The sequence below is a fragment of the Scylla paramamosain genome, chromosome 17 (assembly GCF_035594125.1).
Source record: "Scylla paramamosain isolate STU-SP2022 chromosome 17, ASM3559412v1, whole genome shotgun sequence".
NCBI lineage: Eukaryota > Metazoa > Arthropoda > Malacostraca > Decapoda > Portunidae > Scylla > Scylla paramamosain.
Window position 1 is genome coordinate 14162501 of NC_087167.1, and position 12500 is coordinate 14175000.

Here is a 12500-nt window from a genome sequence, read left to right on the forward strand (position 1 = left end):
TAGATAAACGATAAAGGGTAGAAAAGAAACAAATCCATCACTGAGACAAGAAAGAGGAAGGGGTACACACACACACACACACACACACACACACACACACACACACACACACACACACACACACACACACACACACGTACGTCATTCACCGACACCACACCTCAACATTCTCGAGACTACAGTGCCAACTAATTAAGAACACGCGGTGCTCCTAAAACAAGCTAGAGTGAAGGGGCGCCCACCAACCGAAACAAGCAAGTAAATGAGCGAGCGAGCGAACGAGTGAGTGAGGGAAGGCAAGCAAGTGGTGAAGGGTTAGGGGGGAGGGAGGGGGAGGGAGAGAAAAGAGAGAGAGGAAAAAAGTGGGAGAAGGAAAAAAAAAAAGGTAGGCAGGCAAACGGAAAGATGCGAAGGAATGGTGGCGGAGGGGAGGGGAGGGGAAAAGGAGAGGAGAATGGCTAGGGATAAGTAGATGAAGCAAATACGAGTAAGATAATGGAAGGAGTAACACAAAACTTGAAGAGCCCAAAAATAAACAAGATAAGGAAAAGTAATAACGCCACCAGACACGGCATGCCCACAGAGCACCAGCTGGAGGGAAGCGGCCTGGAAACCCTTGAAGAAACATAAGCGAATACCCATATACGTGAATCTTCAACAGGAAGGGGGCGGAGGGGAGGGAAGAAAGAGGAAACAAGTGACGAAGGACATAGGATGGTGTGTGTGTGTGTGTGTGTGTGTGTGTGTGTGTGTGTGTGTGTGTGTGTGTGTGTGTGTGTGTGTGTGTGTGTGTGTGTGTGTGTGTGTAGCAAGAAGACGAATGGGGAAGTTAAAAATATAGGTAAATGGGGAATGGGGAGTTGGGGAAGGAGAGTGCAGGCACGTATTCAGAGAGCCATGGCGCTGATGAAACAGGATACAGGTAATGAGCATGAAGGAGGTTAATGAGCTGGGATGAGAGGGAGGGAGAGAATGAGAAGTATTGAAGCTCTATGACCGCCTACCCTTACTAAATCCCAGCCTCTTCTCATCTCCCACTCTCTCCCTACCTTGCTACTCTCCATCTCACCCCCCTCTCTTCCCATACAGCTTCCCATATGGCTTCGACTTCAATAACGAGGGTCGCTGGTATCCGCCTTACAGGCAACCCGAGGCCTCCGTGATTAACTATAAAAAACATCTAAGGTGGAGGACGGAGAAGCGGGATCAATGCTGAGGCAGGAGGGGAGTTTGGGCGCGGAGGGCGGCGGGCTTCCTTGGACGAGGCACCGCGGGGAGGCGCCTTTGATACATTCGAAAGAGGCAAAGGATGAAAATGGGGGACCGGAAGGTGACTTAACTTACGAACACTGCGCTTCCTCAACAAGAGGGCGAAAATGTCGACTAAGTGACAATTATCCCTCCATCCCCTCCTTTCCCTTCTTAAAAGTAAACTGCTTATAGATTTTCAATATCTGGATGGAGAAACGTGACGACGCTCTGAGGCACAAGGCACCTCACCTACCCACCTCTCGAGCCTCACCCCACTCGCACACCTGGCTCCCTCCCCCGTCCTCCAGCCACTCTACTTTTATCATTCCCATCGGCCCAAACAAACCTCTCGGAGCAAAATCCTCGTGAAGAGCAGCCAGCGCCCGGACTGACGCCACACAAGCACCTCGAAACATTCCTCACCAGACGTGAACACAAAAGACACTATGAATCACTACAAAGCAACATGGCGAGCAATCTATAAACGCTCCCTGATGAGGACCAGCCATTAACAGGTGATGGGAGTCCCTGGAGCAGAGGTAGGTAGGCACAAGTCAAGGACCTGCACTCAGCCCCTTCACATGAACAGTTACCGCTACGAGTACTCCTCACTGCCTCATTCCTCTTCACCTCTCTGCACGCCAGCCTCTTCCCTCTTCATCCTCGAATTTCAGAAGAGGCAAATCCAATAAATCAACGGTTCTCCCGACATCAACATCCTCTCAATTAACGGCCCGGCCAGGTGGTGGAGGCCTGAGGTGAGCAAACAGGTGGCGCTGATGGTAGGGAGGAGGACCCGAGTAATTGTGGTGGCGGTGGGTTGTGTAAAGTAGCGGAGTAGTGTTAAATGGAGTGCTAAAGGGAGGAAATATGCCACGCAACAGACGAAGAGAACCTTTGTTTGCCGCCTTGGAGTAATCTTCATGCGGAAAGACAAGCAATGAGAGAGAGAGAGAGAGAGAGAGAGAGAGAGAGAGAGAGAGAGAGAGAGAGAGAGAGAGAGAGAGAGAGAGAGAGAGAGAGAGAGAGAGAGAGAGAGAGAGAGATAGGGGGGGGGGGTTAAGCACCACACACAACCTTCCAGTATTTTCTTATCGTGCTGACTATCAAGCACTATTTATTATGTTTACGAGTAGAGTCGCAGTGCAGCTCACAACAGCTTTACCTCATCCTCTGTGAATTATCAAAAAAAATATTATAACATATCTCCTCACGTTATGAACCCTAATTTGTCACGGCAACGGCAGCCTATGCAGGAACACCAATTATTGTCAATTTTTGCCCATGGGTTTATGATGCGAGACAAATATTTACGTGACGCCTTGGGTTGCATGTCATTGAACCGTTACAACTGTAATGTAGTGAACTACGTTTCGAACTAAGAGTAAATAGAGTTCACAAAGAATCTAAATTATCTAGTGAGAAATAACCAGTGAAAAGTGACAGAGAAAAGACATCCAGCAAAATTTGTGTGGCGTTGTCTGGGGGACGGCTGAGGACGAGCTGATCAGCGAGATCGAGGAAAACTCCCAGCAAAGAGAGGCGTGACTCTTACCCCTGCTGACGAGAGAAATGGACAGAAAACAAGCAAGACGCTGCAGCCTTGCGTTACTACCCATAATGTCGCGCACTGCAGGTAGTTTCGTCATGGCAAAAGCGGCAACTCGACGCACCGCCGGGCTTGGTGATTACCCTCGGCAGCCATGACGACCGCGGCCCTGGTGGTGGTGGGACAGGAAGAGGGGCGAGACGCTAGGGGAGAAGTGGGAAGGGAGGGTTTCCAAGAGGGCTAGGGAAGGAGAGAGAGAGAGAGAGAGAGAGAGAGAGAGAGAGAGAGAGAGAGAGAGAGAGAGAGAGAGAGAGAGAGAGAGAGAGAGAGAGAGAGAGAGAGAGAGAGAGAGAGAGAGAGAGAGAGAGAGAGAGAGAGAGAGGGGGGGGAGAGAATAAAGGCTAATTCCCATGGAGCCCCTTTCTGAAGAACGTCACCTGAACGTCAGTCTTCCATCCCTACCACCTCCCTCTGTCCCCCTCCGCGCCCTTACCACTACCCCCAATACAATTACTCGCCCCTCCCCCTGCCTCTTCTATTCATACCCCCCGACCCTCCCAATCCTCCCCTGGCCATCAGACCTCACCCCGCATGTCTCCCCCTCCGAGGTTGTTTGCATCCCGGCGTGGCCTCCTCCTTCGCCCGGTCTTCCTGCCTCCATGAAAGCTTTCCTTGTTCTCTCTTCGACTCAAAACATGTCCCTGCCTAGGCAATCTAAGTAATCCCACGCCTGGCGCCAAATTTAGACCGCTATCAAGCTGGAAGCCGAAGATAAATTCTAAGAACAAAACATCAATAACCGACACCATTCGCGGGAGGAGGAATGAGTCAGGAGGATGTGGGTTCTTCCTTCCCCCACACACCCCGGCTCCCCTAACCCCCTGCTGTATTCCCTAGGGGCTCTCTCTACTCTCCCTCCCCTCAAGGGCCCCCCCTCTTATTCCCCGGCAGCCAACCATGACTCGCCCGAACGATACCACCCACACCACTGCCTCACCTCTCATTCCGTGTAGGGTGGCGCACACAATCTTTCCTAAAAGGCGCCATACACCAGTACTACACAGCATATGGACGCACTACTATAGTTACAACAGCAAGCATTCACACGTGTTCGCAGTAACGGGATAAACACATGCTAGAAACATATGGCAGACCAACACACACACACACATACATACACACACACACACATACACACACACACACACACACACAGGAATTCACCACATCACAGTTTCTCCCTGAGCGCAGGTAGTGTCACGTCACGGAGGTGGTGCAAGATGGAATGAACACGTGGCGCCTCCGAGATTCCAGAGTGCACCAATCAGTCAGCTGATTCAACTAAGACACAAGTAAATCAACAGGTGCTGCAGGCTTCCTTCAGATGCAATGAAAGCACGCAGGGAAAGCCTCGTATTTGCCACTTGTTAATGTCATTGCCTCAATAATCGCTGCTGATGGATGTTGTAGGCGATCACAGGAGTAGTGGTGGTAGTGGTGGAGGTGGTTGGTGGGGTGGTGGTGGTGGTGGTTGGTGGAGGGAGGTGGTGCTGGTGGTGGTTGTGGCAGCACCATCGGCAGGGGCACACATGCGCGGCCAGATCATACCTGCGCACGCTTCCAAAAGCTTCACACTACTTCACTACACAAACACTGCGACACTTACTCAATTTTTGATGATGTCACTGGTGTAAATAAATCCACACTGGCGATTTCGTTGGAAAAATAAGTGGATGGTGTTGACGTGAGGGTTGCCTGGTGGTGAGTGGGATAGTGTGTGAGTGTGAGTGTGCGGCGCGGGCGAGAGAGACGCGGCGAGTGTGCGACGCACACACACCTCGCCGCTCCTCCTAGCCTCACCCCTCCTCCTCCACCCCTCCCACCCTCCGCCACCAACCACCAATCCCGCCGCCACCACGCCACTACTCACCGCCACCACCACGCCACACACACAAACACACACATACACACACACACTGTTCTAGTGTTTACTGCACTACACTTGTGACCTACGTGCTTTCTTGCTGCTTCAGGAAGATTAAAGAGGTCCATATGGCAGGAATATTCCTCAGTCTTTGTTACGTCTTTTACACCGCCGACGCTGCCAACCAGCGATTTTCACCACGTTTCTCTGAATAAATGTTTGCACCACACAGTCAGTTGCTTTGGTAAACCCCATGCAGAGATTGAGCTGCACGTGAGGGTGTTCCTCTCTAAACTCTGAAATTCAACCGGTCACGAAGAGAGGGCGAGAGAGGAGGAAAGCGAACACACAACCACCACCACTACCGCCCCTTCCCTCTGCCCCAGGCCTTCCGCTACACAACTCACAAGTCTCCCAGCGGCCTTCCCACAAAACAGGACCTCGTGAACTAACAGATCGTGCGAGTGAAGATGCTGTCTTACTGTTAACGATGCTGAATCGCGGTTTTTAGTGGTGAGAATTAAACGAGTGTTGGCTGCAGGGGTGGTTAGCTCGTCTGATCCGCCCACCACGCAACGCCAAGTTCAGTTTTCCACTGGGAGGCAAATGGACCATTGTGGTAAGGGTTGGCCAGGGTAGTTTCCTGTTCCTGTACTGGCTACTCCTTTGCCATCGCCTCCTAACACCTATACAAACAAACCATCCTTTATCAACAATAGGGTTCACGCCATTTTGAAGCTTGACACCCTCAGAGGCGGACTTCTGTATTCTCTACCTATAATCTAGGGTTGTTTTCTTGGTGTGCATTTCATACTGCTGGATATACAATACTTACTACAGTGCATGTTTTACTTCGTACAATCTTATTCATATCCGTTCGAGAAGACTTGATAGGAAACTCCCTAACAAATCCCAACTTGAAACCTTAGTGTCTCGAACCGTCTCGAAAGGAATATGAGCGAAAAATCCTCAAATATTTAGTGTTACAACCCCACAACTTTCGTCTTAGACTCTAATAACACGGTAGATTAATGTACATCATCATCAAACTTTTTAATATAATTTTGTAATAAACCAAATGATTAATTACTTTGGCATGATGAATTACTCTGGCATCGATGCCTGCGAGTTCTCTATTCACGGGGACAAGACCCAGCACGTCCTAGTTATCCCTTTCATCACCAGGGAAGAACAGTGGTTGTTACATCACAACCACCGCTCACCCAAATGACGAATTACGGGCGGGAGGAGGAAAGAGAACAGGAGAGTGGTCGCTGTAACTTTAAATGCGCTACCCTTGTGGTTCAGAAGTTCTCAACACAGTACCATTAAAACTTCCTAAGGGGTTGTCACCAGCCGGGAGGAGGGACCAGGTGTGTGCCGCCCATATGGGAGGAAGAAGTCGATAGTGATGAGGCGGGGAGAGGGAAGGCAGGGGGAGGTGGCCGGCCGAGTCACGTGACCTCGGCCAGGGAAGAGGTAGGGGAGGGGGGCCAAAGTGGATGAACGAAGGTGGGAGGGGAGGGTAGCAAGGGGGTACTCGTGGGCAGGTTGGGGCCAAGCAGCTCAGCTCAGCCCTGCGCCGCGCCACTCGCCGACACCCCTCACCACACCACCCCAAGGCGTTGTTGATGGTAAACACAACCTCTACCTCAACCTACATCAACATTAATATCTTCTGACAATGTTTACATTCAAAGGGGCCCTGACGTCACCACCTGACACCGGAGCCAAAGGCGGCGGGACAAGTCTTTCTCAGCGCTGTGCTCCCATCTGTAATGCTGCTGACATAAGCGAATCACATAAAAAAAAAAGTACCTCAACGTCCCCACCCTCGCTGACCTCCACCACCTCTGCATCCTCCTCAGAGGAATGTGGCCTCGCTGCGTACCCTGACCTCACGTTCGGGGCAAGAGGTCACTTCTCTACCCTCCTTGGCCGCGGGCACACCCGGGCTCTGGTCGGTATGGGTATGGCAATCCACCTCTTTCACTGTATAAGGAGTTAGTTCTGGATGACCGCGACCACTGTCACCAAGTCTGGCACGCTCGCACGTTTGTTGCTACCAACTGGGAGAGCGGAAGAGAGATGGACCAATGATTTCCTAAGCTGACTTATTCGAGTAACAAAATATTCCATGGCAACCCTGACACAGAGCTTACAATGAATTACAATAACAAACGGGTTTGCATCAAAGGTTTGCTTTATATGTTGTTTTTGCTGCTGCTGTTGATGCACACAAGACTGGCCACCTGGCGCTCACAATTCAAAAGGTGAACTCCACTCTCTCTCTTCTGTAATTGCCCGCTCTTGAAAACTAGAACCCCACTACAACCTTAGTTCTTTCTCATTCTTACCCTTGAAACTAAATAAACAAATAGGCGTATGTGCGAGGTCTGCCAACACTTCCAACGCGTCTCCTCAACTCCTCTGAGTAAACAAAGCCGGGGCGGAGGCTGCAGTGCTGGGCCGTGAAGCGTCATGCTGACCTGTACCGCAACAAAAGTTCTCATTCCAATTCCGTGTGAATAATCTGACCATGCTCTTGATCTACCTTCAGCGAACCTAAGGGAGGACAGGACACCGCTGGCCTCGTGACGCAACTCCACCGGCGTCACGCACCACGACTAACAAGGTCGCAGAATGACTCACCAGTGACAAAGGTGGGGACACACCCAACGACCATGGATGCAGACTACTGGCAGGAACACATTATCGGTGCAGGCAAGGAAGTTATCGGATCGGATTATACAACACAGTAACAGGAGACCATTAAACAGTAATGAGATAATAGGCTGATTGAGATAACGTAATAAAAATACATAAAAAATCAATAAAATTCGATCAACAAATAATGAGGCTCGATTATAATCTTACTTTACTGGTATTCCAAGATTAAAAAATTATTCTTGGTATTCCAAGAAAAAAATGTCAGGAGAGGAGAGTAGGAAGAGGATGGAGGAGAACTAGTGTGTGTGTGTGTGTGTGTGTGTGTGTGTGTGTGTGTGTGTGTGTGTGTGTGTGTGTGTGTGTGTGTGTGTGTGTGTGTGTGTGTGTGTTTGGCATGGAGAGGGGCACTGCAGGAGAGGTCAATATCGGGGCCGTGCGTGTACAAGAGTCCCGTGCAGGGCCTTCTTGCCCCCACCGCGGCACGCACGCCTGCCGTCTTTACACAGACTTTGTCATTTCCGATAACATCCCAACACTCCACCTTTTCTCAAGTCCCTCCGCTAACTACTACCTCCGCCCTTTCCTACAACCAACTTTCCACTCATTGAGAGAGAGAGAGAGAGAGAGAGAGAGAGAGAGAGAGAGAGAGAGAGAGAGAGAGAGAGAGAGAGAGAGAGAGAGAGAGAGAGAGAGAGAGAGAGAGAGAGAGAGAGAGAGAGAGAGAGGGGGGGGGGGCACGCAATGTTTTACCCCCACTTTTCTGCTTCATTCACACAATGCAGACGTAACAACTCGCAAACCTTGAGCGAGAAAGTGTACCAGAACAAAAAAAAGTGGATAATAATTCAAATTATACCAACGGTGAAAACTGGAGGCGGTGTGCGTGGGAAGGGGGTAGGAAATGCCAGGTGCGAGGGGCTGCTGGGAGGGCGGCAGGGGAGTGGGGTCGGGGGTGCACTTCCTGGGCCAAAGGCGGGGCTGCTGGTGCTGCTCAATCATCCAACACTTTTTTTTCCTTTCTTTCCTAACAACTCGCAAAATTTTGGACAAAAAAAAGTGTAATTTATCTGCGAAACACGGGGATATTAATATAACCCTCTGGCCGGTCAGTCTTATTGAGTACCGAGGGATTCAAAACGCGGGAGGAGTACACACAAGAATGGATGAACTATTGTTGCAGCGGGAACTGAGGGACTTGGTGCTGCCGCTTCGAGGAACTCCGCCACGAAAAACGGCCTCTAGGGAAATACTCCAAAACATCAATCAACACGGAGAAGTCATGCGAGCGGCTGCACCTCCATTGCTATTTACTTGTACTGTCGTTCTATTTGCATAAGGGTACCCTTGGCAGCGTTCTCAAGACAACCCAAGCTATAGAGGTGTCTCTCTCTCTCTCTCTCTCTCTCTCTCTCTCTCTCTCTCTCTCTCTCTCTCTCTCTCTCTCTCTCTCTCTCTCTCTCTCATACTGCGTTGTAGGTAAAAATGGAGTTGGGTAAGTAGTGTTGGACGGACACACGGTTGTCTGATGTGCACGAATTGTTGCGTGCTTCAGAGGCATTACAGTGAGTACCATACGACATACCTGCTTGTCATTGTGTGTGTGTGTGTGTGTGTGTGTGTGTGTGTGTGTGTGTGTGTGTGTGTGTGTGTGTGTGTGTGTGTGTGTGTGTGTGTGTGTGTGTGTGTGTCCTCGTGCGGCAGTATAACTTATGGGAGGTCGAACACGTGATGACTGGACACGCCAAGTTGTCACGTTCTGTCTAATATACTTCTATCAACTACTAAGAGGAGGAGCTTCGTGTCATCACTTCGCTAGGACACGTGAGCTAAGGCAGTACTCAGCTGCGTGCGTCTTCCGGAGTCATCGCCCCTTACTACATGAGGAGGAGAAGGAGGCGGCGGCGTCATAACGTATCCTCCTCCCCACGCCAGCAATCACCATCACCACAACCGGCAACCCCCCTCCCCCACCACCACCACCACCACCTGGGGCTTGATGGCAGAACACATCCGGCGGAAACACAAGTCTAAGGTACAAACACACCGTCGTCTTCAAACACCAGGGACATTAGGCCTCCACTTCCTCAACACCTAACATTAAGTAACGTTATGTTCCTTTGTCGTCTAGTGAACATGCCACTCCTGTACGGAACACAAAGGTACGGAGCTCCTCGTTAAGACAGAATACGATTAACCTCCTATTGTGCTGATAATTGACATATTAAGACGAAATACTGCGAGAAAACTCCTCCACTCTACAATATTAACCATCTAGGTAATCATTATACACTAGAACCTAACACCATCCCATTTCTCTACGGACAAAATGCACTATTTCCTTGACCATTTCATCTAGGGAGCCTATATGCGAGGCTTTCAGTGACTGTCTCAAATCTTCCTCACCGAGGAGACGGGGTGGAAAGCTAACCCACGCATACACGCGAAGGAAAGGCCCGTCCCAGAGCTGTCCACACAACTTTCCGCACGCTGGCTATTTGGACGGGACAAAGTGACAGGCTCAGGTCGTAAAGCGCCTCGTTTAATAAAAGAGAGCGTCACCTCCCTAGCTGGCCACGACCGCCATCTCTCCCTCACTCCTCCTCTACCCTCGTCTCCCTCCCAACAACTATCGTCTTGGTAAGCTCATCTCCCCCCTCTCCCTCTCTCTCTCTCTCTCTTTCTCTAACTAGGGAACCCTAGGTTACCTTTCCCTACCTCTCTGGGACTCAAGTGAGGCCCCGAAGCGAAAGAATTAGGCTTAGAAAACAGTGACAAAAAATGTGGGAAAAAAGAATCTTCATCCTCCAAAGATCTTGGAATTACCGAGGGTAGTGGAATGGAGGTCGTGGGGGAAAGGAAGCGTAGAAAATGGATGGGGGTAAGAATTAGAGCGAAGGTAACTAAAGCATTTCAGTTATCAAAGCCTTTCACTATCCCTAAGCTGATCTGTGGGGAAAGGAAAGCCTGGGCACTATAAGGAGGAATGTAGGAGAAAATAAGGTAAGAAAACATATGCAAAGACTCACAGCAACCAGGCAAATGAGGCAAAAAGGGGTAAGACAACTTAATAGACCAATTTTCAACCATCATTACTGTCACTAACCCTATTCACCCACCACCTACCAACCAACCACCTCACCATCTCAACACTCTCACACCTTAACGTACCTTCTCTCACCACCACCACCATCACCACCACCATCAGGATAGCAGCGCCCCTAATCAACACCTCCACCACCGCTATAAATTCGGCGGGATTCATAACGCAGAGTTGGGATGGCGGGAAAGGGGGCCCCAGTTTCTTCTTCCCTATTCCTACCACCTCCACCTAACACTCCGCTACCCACACCACACCACACCACACACCACTCGCTCCTAGGCTCACTCTATGCTAAATTCTTCCCTCCTCTTTCTGTTTGTTAATATGTTTTGCTTGTCTATTGGCTACAGGGGGAAAGGAAAATGGGACGGAAGAGAGAGGGATGAGAGGAGATGTGAGGTGCAAAAGTGGAGGAAGAAAGGAGGGGGAGAGTAAAAGATGCAAGGAAGGAGGGAGAGTCTAAATTGGTAAGGGGAGGAAATATATAATGGAGATGTTGAGTTACGGTGTGAGGTAATAATGGAGGGAGGGAGAGGGAAGGAGGAAGGAAGGAAGGAAGGAAGGGGTAAGACTGAAAACAAGGAAGAAAACAAGCAAATAAGAAAAAGCTGCGGGTAAAAAAGAAGGGAAGGGATCAATGAGGAGGAGGAGGAGGAGGAAAAAACTGAAGAAGGAAGAAAGAAAAAGAGAAAAAAAAGGAGAAAATAATGAAGACGATAGCAAGAAATTTATGAACTTCCAACTAACAAAGACCTCGGTGAAGAGAAGACAATTAAAATACCACAGCAGGAGAATATAGAAATACCACCACCACCAGCAATAGCAGTAACACTTGTACCAGTAGAGTGTGAGCACCAGAATATAATATAAAGGCATGATAACCGGGAGTCAGGCAGTAAGTATCAGTAATCTGCCACATTAGGCAAATGAGGGCATGCATCCTGGCAATCCCCTCGGCGTCACCAACACATCCTCGCGGCACACCTGTTTGGAGGGTACCGGTGGTGGTGGTGGTGGTGGTGGTGGTGATAGTAGATGCAGTGGTGGAAGAGAGAGAGAGAGAGTGAGTTGCGGGGCCTTGGGAGGGAACAGGGAGGAAGAGGTGTGCAGGCGAAGTGGAAACAAGAATGCAGATAGATATGTGGATGGAAGAATGGAGAAGACAACAAAAACATTGAAGGGGGAAGGGAAAGAGAAGCACGGGAAGGGAAAGAGAGACAGAGAGAAGTGAAGTCTGGGGTGGAAACTGGGACGGGATAGACAGATACACGGATGGGAGGGAGGGAGGGAGGGAGGGAGGGAGGGAGGGAGGAAGAGAAGAGGGGGATGATAGGGAGGGAGAGAGGGAGAGAAACAGAGAAGAGAAAGAAATACAGAGGATTGCGCAGAGACTGGAGTGGGTTTAGAAGTGTATGTGAAAATGGAAATAGAGAGGGAAGGATGAAGAGAGAAAGAAAAACACGAAAAAAAGACTGATTCTCTCTCTCTCTCTCTCTCTCTCTCTCTCTCTCTCTCTCTCTCTCTCTCTCTCTCTCTCCATAAAGCAAGATGGGAATAAAGCAGAAGAGAAAGATAAATGAGAGTGAGGTTTGGAAATGTAAAAGGTAGGTAAAGTTATATTAAGTGAAAATAGGGAGAGGGGAGAGAGAGATGAGTGAGGGAGAGCACACGAAGAAGATTAAAGGTGTAACAATGGTAAGTGGAAATTGGAAGAGGGGGAGGCTGAATGAGGGGAGGGAGAGAAGGGCTGAAGGGGCAGCAGTAAAAGTACAAGACTGAATGAGGCTATGAGGTATGGTGAAGGGGGAGGAGATAGTCGATGGGAAGTAGGAGAGCGAGAGCGAGAGAGAGAGAGAGAGAGAGAGAGAGAGAGAGAGAGAGAGAGAGAGAGAGAGAGAATGATACACCTTAGGGGAAAAAAAGCGAATGAAGATAACAAACGAGTAATAAAGGAAAAGAAAAAAATCTCAGAACCTAACAAGAAATTTAGGCTTAAAGGGATTGGA

General features: G+C 49.6%; 1 protein-coding gene across 6 annotated transcripts in view; it reads right to left on the reverse strand.

The window, feature by feature from the left end:
- Nucleotides 1-12500, reverse strand: part of LOC135108502 (uncharacterized) — a 96684-nt gene that overhangs the window by 25999 nt on the left and 58185 nt on the right. Inside the window, exon 1 of one of the 6 annotated variants that reach the window (XM_064019591.1) lies at nucleotides 5207-5429. The exons of 1 other annotated variant lie outside the window; for it this stretch is intronic. The gene's annotated coding sequence lies outside the window, so the exon portion shown is untranslated. Of the gene's footprint in view, nucleotides 1-4024; nucleotides 4046-4466; nucleotides 4671-4813; nucleotides 5100-5131; nucleotides 5169-5206; nucleotides 5430-12500 lie in introns of those variants that run through there. 4 more of the 6 variants (XM_064019589.1, XM_064019590.1, XM_064019588.1 and 1 more) reach the window with 4 other exon arrangements.